This window comes from Molothrus aeneus, chromosome 16 (assembly GCF_037042795.1).
Source record: "Molothrus aeneus isolate 106 chromosome 16, BPBGC_Maene_1.0, whole genome shotgun sequence".
Taxonomy (NCBI): domain Eukaryota; kingdom Metazoa; phylum Chordata; class Aves; order Passeriformes; family Icteridae; genus Molothrus; species Molothrus aeneus.
Window position 1 is genome coordinate 3,526,707 of NC_089661.1, and position 13,281 is coordinate 3,539,987.

The 13,281-nt window shown below is 42.4% G+C and overlaps 1 protein-coding gene across 13 annotated transcripts in view; it reads left to right on the plus strand.

Moving 5' to 3' along the window:
* RBFOX1 (RNA binding fox-1 homolog 1) overlaps nucleotides 1-13,281 on the plus strand; it is a 1,178,577-nt gene that overhangs the window by 216,237 nt on the left and 949,059 nt on the right. The window lies entirely within an intron of this gene.

Sequence of the window (13,281 nt, forward strand, 5' to 3'; positions counted from 1 at the left end):
ACACAGCCCTGGGGACACACACACAGCCCTGGGGACACACAGAGCCCTGGGGACACACACAGAGCCCTGGGGACACACACACACAGCCCTGGGGACACACACAGAGCTCTGGGGACACACACAGCCCTGGGGATGCACACACAGCCCTGGGGACACACACACAGAGCCCTGGGGACACACACACACAGCCCTGGGACACAGCCCTAGGGACACAGGACAGGCTCTGCACACATCTGGCACAGCTGGATGCTCTGTCTGTGCTTTAGGGTCATGTCTGCTCTGGGGGGTCTCATAGGACCATGCAAGGATTCAGCAGAATGATTTTGGGGGGTCCTGCCTGGAAATGGGGCTGCAGCCCCCTGGAGACTCCTGTCACCATCTGGGCAGGGCCAGCTGATCTGGGTCAAGAGGTTTGGTCCCCCAGGGAAGCACTGCCCCATGCAGAGCTGCTCACAGTCAGGTTTAGGGGTTTTATTTGTTTGTTTGTTTGTTTTGTTATTGTGATTTGCTTTTAAACAGTCCATGAGTGTCTGAGCCATAAATAAAATTCTGCAATTGCATCTAAAGCAGAACCTCCCCTCAGGATATTCTTTCCCAGCTCAAAATCATTTTTTGCTGACACCAGAAGCGTTCTGAGGCATTTGGCACCTTGCTGTCAGCCTCAGCTGCACGAGCAAGAGGCAGAGCCCAGGGCAGAGCTGCCAGGAGCTCCTGGGCCCTGGGGGTCAGTGCTGGGTGGGCTCAGAGCCTTTGCAGCCTGTGGGTCCCCTCCAGGTGTGTGACAGGTTCCTCCATCAGTTTAGCAGTGTCAGTCTCAAATGACCTCCTGACAAATGAGATCATAGCTCCAGCGCAGTCAGGGGGGTTGTGATTCCATGTAGCCCTCACCACCTGGAGAAGACAGAATGGGGCACCAAAACCAGCTCATGGCTTGGAACAGAAATAACAATCTAGGAAGGCTTCTAAATAAATAATGCCATTAATCTAGAGTGTGCTCAGGGTATTTTGCTTTATTTGTTGAAAGGAATCTGAAGCAAAGTGTTATTTATTCCCAGAACAGTGTTACTATAGTAACTATTGTACTTTATTGTTAGCTGTGGACAGGAGTTGTGAAGTTACTTGGGGGGAGATGAGAAATTTGTCCAATAATTGGTTGTTTCACTAGAACGGGTGTTTGCCTGTCTTGAGTGCAGCAGAGGCTCTGAGAGCTCTGGGAGAGGAAAGCAGAGGCTGAGTGTGCTGGACTTGCACTGCACAAAGTTGGATCTTTGTTATAATTGTTGGACCCTGGCAGTTTTGCACTGTGGGCTGTGGGGGTAAACATGGAAACACAGACTGTACAAATTGAGGACTCAAACACAGTGTTGTGAGAGTCCTTCTGAGGGGCTGAACTTGATTATTAGAGAGGTAAAGCTGCACAGATCTCACACGTGGAGGGGGAAAAATACTGTTGTGCTGTGATCCCCTCTCTTGGTTTGGAAAGACAGGTGTCTGCTGAGGAAGGCAGGAGCCTCCCTTGAAACGGAAAGTGTAAACCCCCTCCCTATGAATTATTATAGTTTTGAAATTAAGGGGCTATCAGGCAAAGACATGGGAAAAGGAATAACTGTTCTTTACTAAGAAAATTAAAATAGAAATGCAATAGTACAAACAAAACAAACCCTGCCAGAGTCAGACCATGCCCTGTCCCCCTGTGTGTCAGGGGGTGGCACAGCCCCATCCCATGGGGGCTCAGCCCTCCTGCAGTGCCAGCTGTGGCTCTGCTGGAGCAGGGATCCTGCACAAGGGGGGAGTTTTCCTCTGCAGCTCCAGGGCTGCTGGAGATGGGCCTGGGCTCCCTCTGGCCATGCAGGGCAGCAGAAGCTGCTCCTCTGGCAATGCACTGGGCAAAGGCTGCTGGGCTGTCCCAGCACCTCAGATTGGATCCAGGTAGGAATGCTTGGCTCCTCCCCTGGGCGCAGCATCTCCCCATGGGATGATGGAATTGGATCAGCCCTGCAGGGACACTCAGTGGCCATGGACAGCAGAGATCTCCTGCAGGGAGGATTGGCTGGGGGAGAGAGAAAGAGAAAACTGCCCCATGAACAGCAGAGAACTGCCCCAGCTCTGACAGATGGGAACAGGACACACAGCCCAGGCACATCTTGTAACTGAGGACATCCCACAGAGTGTCCTGACTCCCAAGGCTGCCTTGCAGCTGCCCAGATGTGCAATCTGGTGGCACTGTGGGGTGCAGCTGGGGGAGTCCTTCAGGTGCTGTGGGATTTGTCCTGTGCATTGAAGGCAGCCCCTGGTATTTGGGAGATCCAGTGGCTTCATCTCCCCAGGCCCCATGGGATTATTGGGAAGAGGGAAGGACAGGAGATCCCTGTCCTACCACAGCCAGGCACGCTGTTAGCCTGGAGAAGGTCCTGAACAGGGGTGAGGAGAGTTGGGAACAATCTCTTTGGTGTTCACTCCTTTTTCTGCTTTTCTGGCTCAGATTTCCACACCCACTGGTGTGTTTCCTGCATGCTCCAAGGTGGTTCATGTGCTAAAACTAACTGTGCTTGCAGAGTGAAATTTGGAACATGTTTTACACTAGCTAAAATTATGTTTAGCAGCGTAGTAGAATCCGAATCCTTGGAAGACTCTTGTGTGCTGGCTTGGTTTTTAACACTGTAAGTGCTCTGCTACAGAAATATTTCCATCCTCCCCTTATTTTAGTAGAATTCTAAATTGAATCAGGCAACTTGTTAACTGCAAAGCCAGAGTGGGGGGAAAAAGCAAACAAACCACAAGCTTAATTTGGGGTAAGCAGGTAATTAATTGTATTGGTTAAAGAAAACCCCCAAACCCACTTATCTTCTGTGATAACAGTGAAGAGTAATTCTGTATTAAAAGTTAAGAGGTTTAGGCATTTAGAAACTTACCATGATACACTGAATAAGGTGTTTCAGGGTTATGAGGGCTATGGGAAAGGATTAATCAAACAATTTGTAAATTTTATTACACACCAGTAAAACTTTCTATTGTCAGCAACCACGGCTTTTTTTTGTCAGAAAAAAAGATTTGGTTAATTAATGTGCCCCTGATTACTTTTAGAGTGCAATATGTGGTAGGTAATATGCAAGCTGGTTATTACCTTAGATTTATTTTTATGTCATTCTGAATTATTAAAGCAATTATAATTCACCATTCAGAGGTCTGAAGGAAGTAATATATGCTTTAAATTTCATGAAACACTTTACTAATGAAAATCCCCAGTGATGTTAAGAGTAGTATTAATGTGCAGAAGGTGAGCAGGGTTTTAGCTGGTCTGACAATAAAATGTGATAGACTGGAAGAGTTCTTTATGAATAAATTTTAAATTAGAACATGTCTAAACCACTTTTGGATGGAACACAATATTTGCTGTAAAAGAATATGGTCTGTAGCAGTTACCCATGGGATTCATTGACATATTTCCAATTAACTGTTAGAGTGAAAACCAAAATGAAACATAAATATATCAAATTTCTGAATTGGAGTAAACTACTTCCCTGGAGAAGGGTGGGCATTGCCCATAGTTTCCCCAAGTCTAGATCCTGTTACCCACATCAGTGTCCTTTTTTTTACTTCTGTGATGTATTCCTTGTAAAACAGAAATTGAAAACTAACAGTGGCTCTCTGAAGTTTATTGAGGACTAATACAGGGATTCAGGAATAAAATGGTAACAAAAATTACTGAATTTTCTTCTTTGCAATTCATATTTGTGCACAAGACTGAGTGCTGTTGCCCTAATAATCCAAACCACTTAAGCAAACATTTTAGTTGAAAAAAATGTGATGTTATTCTGTGGTGTTATTTGTAGCTTTTTAAAAGACTTGAATGGTGCAGAAGAGGAAGGAAAGGTAAACCAGGGTTATACAGGCATTTGTGTCCCAAACATATGTGTTTTGTGAGGCAATTTCACTAAACTCTTCAGATAAATATATATTTATCAGAATAATTTATATATATATATATATATATATATAATATATTATATAAAATATTATGTACATATAATATAATATATACATATATATTTATCTGAAGAATTTTTATTACATTTAAATTTACATTTATATTTATATAAATATAAATATTTATATTTTAACATAAAATTTATCTTAGTTTATATTTTAAGATTTATTGTAATTTTTATTTTTGTTTTTATTTAATTTATATTTGTTTATATTTATTGTTATTATATTTATATATTATTTTAAAAATCAAGTTGAGCAGCATGCCAGCAGATCCAAAGCAGGTTTTTGCTCTAGCTGCTGGTGTAGGACAAAAGCAGTGAGGGTGCTCTGTGAGGGTGCAGCTGAGCTGCTGATTTATAGCAGCACATGTCACCAGTGTGGAACTGATCTCCTCCAAACTGCAATTCAGTGTCCAGACCCAAGGGAGAACAAAACTTTCCCCAATTTGCCATTTGATTTCCACAGCTCCTTTAGTCCAAGTGTGTGGGATTCACATTCTCTGAACCTGGGAGAAGCAGAGAAAAGAATGATCAAAACAATTCTTATCTCATTGGCTGCTCCTGTGTCGTGCCAAAGTAAAATACAATATAAAAATTGTTTGCCAGAGTGATGGTGATGGTGTCAGGGCCAGGTGTGTGTGTGTGTGTGTGTCAGGACTGTCAGTGACACTCATGAGATTCTGGGCAGTTGAGGGCTTGGCAGATTCAGTTTAGATGTAATGTAATAAAGTGTAATATAGAGTAGAATAATTACTATAATAAAGTAATTAATTAGCCTTCTGATATAATAGACTCCTCCTCATCCTCTCTCCCCTTGGTTGGGGGTGCCTTGCTTTGCTATACAAGTGATAGACTTGAACCACAAACTTGAAAATGCCTTTCACTGCCCTTCATCAGCCCTGAAGGGAAAGTTCCCTCTGGGATTCAGGAGGGAATTATTCAGGGATATCCAGGGATAATCCAGCCCTGAATCAGCTGCAGGGTGGGCTGGCACAGGCACTGACCCCCCCCCCCGGCTCAGGACTCTGCTCTCAGCGCTCCCCTGGCAGGGCAGGGCTCGTCCTCCACCTCACCCTGCCAGCTCAGCTAATGGCTCTGCAGGAGCCCAATGGATCTTCATCAGAAATGGAAATGGTTTTGCCCCTTCATTTTAATTAACATTATGTCTACATTTCGATGATAATGGATAATTAAGTGAGTTACCTTGACATTGGAATGTTCTTGGAAATAATTTACTATGCAATTTCATTAGGTTAAAGACATTTGTCTATTTTATTTTGAGTGGAAGTTTCATCATAAATATTTCTGAATATGATTTATACATAAACTAATTACCATTCACAGAGTCAGGACTTTCCAAACTGCAAAATTCATTGTGTGCATTTTCAAAATCTTTTTGTGATCATACATAGAATGTATCTGTTGCTTCAAAGAAGTATTCCTGGTGGGGTTTTTTTGTTTAGTGGGGGTTTTTTTTGTCATTTTTTGGGTTTTTTGGGGGTTTTCTTTGTGATTTTTTTTTCTGTGAAGCTGCCAGTCATCTGTTATTCTGTAAGCACATAAAGAGGCACACAAGCACTCTCATGGAACATTATTATTTTGGGGACAGCAAAGTTTGGCTTCATAAGGGGTGGTTAACTGCACTTCAGAGAAAAGTGTTAATCAATGAAAATGGTTCTTCAATAAAACCAGAAAGAACTGTAAAGAAGCAATTTTTACCTGTGTTTATTCACATAAATGGTTGCCTTTTGGCCAGCTGTGGTGTTGCCCTGTAGCATCCTTGTTCAAGCAGAAAATGAAAATGATACAATGAACTTTCTAGGCTTAGTAAGGACCACGTCTTTTCCATAAATCTTCTTGCATATCTATTTATAAAGAAAGGGGGGATCCATCAGAAAAATCCTTCAGTAGCAGTTCTGCTCCTCAGCTTCTTGCAGGGTCATGGCCTCAATTCACAGAAATGCTTAACTGGGTTTTGTGCAATGGAGAGACTCTAAATGCTGCTGCAGAGCTTTCAGAGGTGCCCATAGCTCACCTGAATAATGATGGCATTACAAATTGGTACTGCTGGGTTGTTTTTTAGTTATTAGGCATAATTCTGTCAAAATATGCATTTCACATATCCTGTGGAGGGGGTTATTAGAGACAATAATTTATTGGTAATTTCTGGTATGTGAGAACTAAGAGAAGGCCGCAGTTTCCTTCAGAGAGATTTTCAAATACACTGCAAAAACCACTTCTAATGTCAGATTTGTAGAAGAACTTTTGGGAGATCTGTTACTTTTGTGATGCAAATTATCAACAGCATTGTGGAAACAAACCCCACAGTTGTTTGTTTTGAAATACAGTGAATTGTCCTGTCCTGGCACTGCTGGTTTGCACACCTTGGAAAGGAACAAGGGCAGAGGATGAGGAGAAATGAAGTGAATAAGATTTTGAGAATAAGAACTTTAGGACAGTATTTAAAGAGATGATGTGATACAATGATCTGTGAAAGAACATTTTATGGCAGGAAATAGAGTAGCAGTCATAATCAGACTGTGAAATGCTGCAAGAATATCAGATGTCTCCTGGAAACTCTGTGGGGTATTGTTTGGTAACATTGCTCTGTCTGTAATTAATCTCTCTGAAGCCTAATCCTGCAGCTGGTTCTCTCAGGGAACCTGGAAATGCAGAACCTGGGCTGACTCGGGCCACATTTTGTCATTGATGATTGAATTGTCTGCTGGATCTGTGGGAACAAAAGGGCAAGTTAAGTTTCTACAAAGCAGATGAATGCATGTGTTAATATTTGAGATGGACCAATCTGTAACAGTCAGTGACACATTCCCATTTCTTTGTGTCTCTGCTAAAATCTGGGCGTGTTTCACTGGAACATTTGGGAGAAACTGCCCAGGGAAAGACTTTGCTGCTTTGTCTTTGCCCTTGTCCTGTCCAGTCCCATCTCCCTCCTGCACTAGCCAGCTGAAATAAAGACAATTTCAGGATCCTTGGGGTTTGGTGGTGAATTGCATGAATTGCTGCATGAAGCCCACATGAAGGGCTCCAGGGAAAGCCCTCTCCTCCCTGCCTGCTGAGTTTGCAGAGCCTGCTGAGCCAGGGCTGTTGGAAATGTGGCTTTTGTGGGATTTCTCCTCAGCTGGTGCAGGGCTGGCCATGGTGCAGCCCCTCTGTGTGCCATTCACATTCTCTGAACAGAGACATAATTCTCTCTCTCAGGCTTTTTCCTGGAGAACACAGAGATGAAAACAATTCTTATCTCACTTGCTGCTCCTGTGTTGGTGGGGATTGTTTAATTGTTTATTCCAGGTGACCAATTGGATCCCTGTGTGTGTGTCAGGACTTTTGGGTAGAGAATCACGAGTTTTTCAGTTAGTTTTGAGTAGCAGTTAGTTAGAAGTAAGCATGATTTAATATAATTGTCACTGACATATTTTATGAAAGTCCTTTCACTAGGATTTTTCTCCTGAGAAGCTCAGAAGCCTCAGAAAAGAAATGTAAACAGTCATTATCTGATGGCTGTGGAATGTGGTCTGGGGATGGTTTACCAACAGGTGCATCTTTGACTGCTCTCATGGGGATTTTTTTACTTATTTACCAATCCCAGCCCAGCTGTGTCAGGACTCTGGTCAGTCACAGGTTTTTATCATTCATTCCTTTCTAATGTTCTGATGTCTCCTTTCTCTTTTCTTTAGTATAGTTCTAGTATATCATTTTCTTTTAATAGAATATATATCATAAAATAGTAAATCAGCCTTCTGAAACATGGAGTCAAGATTCTCATCTCTTCCCTCGTCCTGGGGACCCTCAGACACCATCACAGTATAATAAAGTTATAGTACAGTATAAGGTAATATAATATAGTTTTAATTAAGTGAGTGTTCAGCATTCCAAAGCCATGGAATCAATGCCAATCTTTCCCTTCGTTGGGGTCCAGATTTTACAATACTCTGTGAGCAGCAGGCAGGGGCAGGGAGGTGCTGGGAGTGCCCTGGGTGTGCATGGCCCTGGCACAGCTCCCTGCAGCTGCTGCAAGGACCATGCCAGCCTCTCTGTGCCACCCCCCCTGAGGGGACAGCAGGGGGAAATGAGTGGGGACAGTCTGTGGGGGACACAGTGCCTCAGATCAAACCCTCAGAACTAAACCTCACTCCTGTCTAGCCTGCAGTGTGCCGTAGCCATGATGTTCTCTGAGAAATCCTTTCCTTAGGATTGTTTCTCCTGAGAAGCTGAGAGGCCTCAGGAACAACATGGAACCAATGGTTATCTGCTGCTGTGGAATGCAACAGGGGCATCTGGGATTGGCCCATGTTGGTTGTTTCTAATTAATGGCCAATCACAGTCAGCTGGCTCAGACAGAGAGTCCGAGCCACAAGCCTTTGTTGTCATTCTTTCTTTTTCTATTCTTAGCCAGCCTTCTGATGAAATCCTTTCTTCTATTCTTTTTAGTAGAATTTTAATGTAACATATATCATAAAATAATAAATCAGCCTTCTGAAACATGGAGTCAGATCCTTGTCCCTTCCCTCATCCTGGGACCCCTGTGAGCGCGGTCACAGAGTGCAGCCCCTGCCACCCACACAGCCCTGGTGATTTGCTGAGTCCCTTTTCTCTGGTTTGTTCCACATTAGGAACTGAATATCTCCTTGAAGCTCCTTTTACCCATCCCCATAAGACATCTTAGTTTAGGCAGCCACCAGAAAAATGGCACCAATTTGTGCATCAGGATTTCACTGCAGAGGGGTGCTGTGGAGAATTGCTCTTGAACATTTTCTTGTTTGCTTTCTCCCCTCACAGTTCTTTAATGAGGAAATACTCCAGGTTTGAATTTTCTCTCCTTTTAAATATTGATTCATACATTGGCTTTAATGGGAGCAGAGTTGGATAATGCTAATTAATTAATAATTAATACTAAATAATTCCTAGCCTAGCCTAAACTACAGATCAAAAATCCACTCACACTGGCAGAGCTACTTAACAGAGGAGAACTGAAATGAGCACAGTATTTAAGTTCCTCTCTAAAAACTGTCCCTGTCATCTTTCTGCCCTCTCTAAAGATTACCTTTCCATCAGTGATTTCTCATTAGGACACCTAACTGGAATAGACATCAAGAAATTTACTGTTATTTTCATGGGGGAGTCAGGTGTGCCAAACCTAAATAGAATGGAAGATTTTTGGAAAGGCAGATCCTTGGATCAGATCATTAACATTCCTGCTGAGAGGATGAAAAACGAAAGTGGCACTATAGCAAGATGGTTTTTTCTACAAAATGCAACAATTTTGTTCTGTACTTTAGATACCATATAACCTGTTTTAAAAATCTAAAATTGAAAATATTTATTCAGTACTAACTATATTCCAGTGTCAGAGTTCTTAATTTATTAACTTAGACACCGATATTGAAAATACTGTGTCCTGTGCATTATCCATGACGATTATAAGATAAATTTCCACGAAAAAAAAGTTTAAGTGTTTCACAATAGCTTAGATGAGTCAGTTCTATAGTTCTCTTTCACAAGTTTTTTTTTTCTATGCTGCAGCTAATATGACTTTCAGATCAATTTAAATATTCCCAACTTTATATCATACTGAATAATGTTGCTCCATACGGAATCTATAAAATATAAACTATTCTTCAGATCTCAAAGGGGAGCCAGTTCCCATTTTTTGAAGGCAGAAATGTTGGTTTAGCCTTTATGAACACCTGGATGACACAAAACACGGAGATGGCTGAAATACCTGAAGTTTGTGTGATTTTGGGAAGGAATTGTGTCTGTGCTTTTTCTGTCTCTGCATAACAGGAGCCTCATTTTTGCTCCTGTGCCAGTGTCAGTGCTGGCAGCTGATGAGATGTTTGACTCCAGCTCTGACATCAGGCTGATAGACAAGGCTGCCATGCTAACAAAGGCTTGATCACAGTCCTACACTCCTTGTACAAAAGAAGGGTTTTTTTCTTTCTGCCTTTCCTTTTTTTTTTTTTTTTTTTTTGAATAGAACACAAAGTATGAAGGCTCATCTAAGTAGGAAAGATTCATCAAAATCTCTAATTAAACACATGACAGCTGGTGAATTAGAGCATTCTGTCTTAGTGCTGCCATCCTATAATACTTCATAATCCTGAGAGTCCAAAGTATGAATTAATTATGCTTATAAGTATCCTGATAACCAACTAAAGGGGAAAAATAATCAAAAGCCACCCTGAGAGGTCTCTGAGAATGTAGGCAGTGCTGCTAATCACCAGTGACTACCACCAAATTATTCCCAGATTACCAGGCTTTGGAGAAGCTTTGAGAGAGAATGTGCTGGTATTACAGGAATATTTGGGTAAAGAAACTGCTTGTTTTTAACAGAATGTGTTAGAAAAGCACTTTTGGAAGTGCTGGGGTTTGACCCCAGCCAGCAGCTGAATCTCACATGGCTGCTCACCCACTCTATCCCCAGTGGGATGGGGGAGAGAATCAGGAGGATTAAAGTGAAGAAATGGGAGCAAATCAATGGATTTGGATAAAACTAGTTCAATAGGTAAAACAAAAGCTGGAAAGCAAAGCAAGGAATTCATTCCCCATTCCCCTGGGCAGGCAGGTTCAGCCAGCCCAAGGCAGCTGAGCTCCATCCCTGACTGGGGAAGACTAAAATGTGTCAGCCCTGCTAAGCAGTGACCAGACCCTCCCTGTGTAGCCTTCCCTGTGTTATCATCCTTGTGTTATCATCCTTGTGTTACCATCCCTGTGTTATCACCTTCCCTGTGTTATCACCCTCCCTGTGTTATCACCCTCCCTGTGTTACCCTCCCTGTTTTTTCACCCCTGTTTTCACCCATGTTATCACCCCTGTGTTATCACCCCTGTATTTTCACCCCTGTCTTACCCTCCCTGTGTTACCCTCCCTGTGTTTTCACCCCTATGTTACCTCTTGTTTCACCCCTGTGTTATCACCCCTGTGTAACCATCCCTGTGTTATCACCCCTGTGTTATCAGCCCTGTGTTCCATCCCTGTGTCACCATCCAAGTGTTTTCACCCCTGGGTTACCCTCCCTGTGTTATCACCCTGTGTTATCACCCTTATGTTACCCTCCCTGTGTTTTCACCCCTGTGTTATCACCTGTGTTACTCTCTGTGTTACTCTCCTTGTGTTATCACCCCTGTGTTATCACCCCTGTATTTTCACCCCTGTGTTACCCTCCCTGTGTCACCCTCCCTGTGTTTTCACCCCTGTGTTATCAGCCCTGTGTTATCAGCCCTCTATTACCATCCCATCACCATTTCTAGCACAAACCCAACCCACAGCCCCTCTCCAGCCACTGGGAGCAAATCCCTGCTCTCCCAGCCAAAACCAGCACAAAAAGGCACGTGCTAAACACCAGCTCCTGCCAGCTGGCACAGTCCTCAGATTTGCTTTTTGATCACCTTTATCACCTTTTGATAAAGGTGATCAAAAACCCCCCAAAGTCACAGTTTCAGATTAGCCCTGCTGTCTTCAAAAAATAGAAATTTAGAGACAAATCTGTGCAGGTGTTCACGTGTTGGGAGTTTAGATTTATTGGTGAAGAGGTTTTGGTTGCTTGTTGCTACTTCAGGGAAAAAGGAGCAGAACTAAAGCAGGAATTTTCATGCACTTTAGAATTCTCTTAAACTGAAATACTCTGGGTTTGGGGCATGTAATTTTTTAACATTGATAGGCAGAGATTAAATGTTCCACTGAAACGTTTGCTTTAAAATTGCTCCATCCATAATCCAGATCTGAAACAGATATTGCCAAGGAAAAACTTTTAAACAGCCCTAGTGGTTTGTATTCAGCTGCTCTTTGATTATTTTGTTGTCAAGACTTAAGGGTTTTTTCTCCCAAGGTTTCTAACTTAAATTTTTCTCATTAAAATTTTTCTAACTAAAATCTATCCTACAAAATATGAAACCTATATCATTATATTTCTGCTCCTGTATATTTTGAACAAAATTGGACCTGTATGATAGATCTTACATAGGCTTCTTTCTGCCTGTTTATTCACTGTTTTACTGGTTCTTCAGGGGCCACAAAATTATATTGAAAACACACTTGGGTTTTTGGATATCCTCAAAATCCATGCACAGTGAATTCTTTCTGTGTGAGGGTTCTTCCTCATCTTGCTCAGCAGATGGTCAGGTGTCAGTGTCATGACTGGGATGTGAGGAGATGATTAATTTCAGACAAACTTGGCCTGAAATCCCCTAGTTCACATATCCCTGAGTCAAGAACATTTCTTTGGAAGCATGTTAGAGCTCTCTTTTGAAGTTGCTGTGATTCAATCCACTGAAATTGCTATTTATTTTTCAATTGTTGACTGGCATCATTCACGAGTTGAAACCTGGTAACTGTTATTAGAAGCCAGAGAAAAACTGCAATTCCTGCCCTCCAGGTCCTTTTTGACCTAGTTTGTAGATGAAATCTGTATGGAACAAGAGAGAAATGCCAAATATTTCTCATGGTTAAGCAGACTTTGAAGAGACCAGGAGATTTATTGGATTCTATTGTAAGAAGTCCAGTGTTACTGAGGAAGGAGCCCATTCAGTGGCATGCTTGGATGGAGAAAAGCCACTGGGTAGCTTTTAAGTCAACTGATTTCTCTCTGGGAGGGTTCTGCCATCTTCCCTAATCCATCTGCCGAGCTGCCATTTTGATGTAAGAAATGGTGGAAAAGTCTGCTGATCCTGAATCAGCTACTCAAGAATGACTTTCACCATATGAGCCACTTTCATCATCCTGGTGGGCTGAAAAATCACTTGTCACCATCCTGAGAAATGCCTGTCACAGAAACACAGAATTATTCAGGCTGGCAGGAACTGGGGGAAGATCCTGGTCCAACTTGGAGTCCCTTGAGCTCAGCAGGCAGCCAGTGTGGTCAGGTGTGATTTATCTCTGCAAGCCCACGACAAGTGCTGGTGGCTTTGGCTTTGCTGCCACCCTCACTGCGTGCCTGAGCAATGAGCTCATCCATCTCCCTCCTTCATGGCTTGTCTGCCTCCTCCAGCCTCCAGCCTCATCCTCTTGGGCTGGTGTGAAAAATGCGTATTTTATGATCGGCTTTTCGCAAATATTCAAATGAATATTATATGTGTTGTGTTAGAAAGTGATGCTGTATTAATTCTCTTAAGTAGTGTGTTAAATATAGTTTTAGGTTATAAAAAATGTTAAAATAGAAACTCCGCTATGTAGGATACTTTTTTTTAAAGAAAGGACTTGCAGCAAAATAGCAGCCACAGGACACCTCAGTCTTCCAGAGAAAAAGAATTTATTGCTCTCTTATCAGAAGAAATGA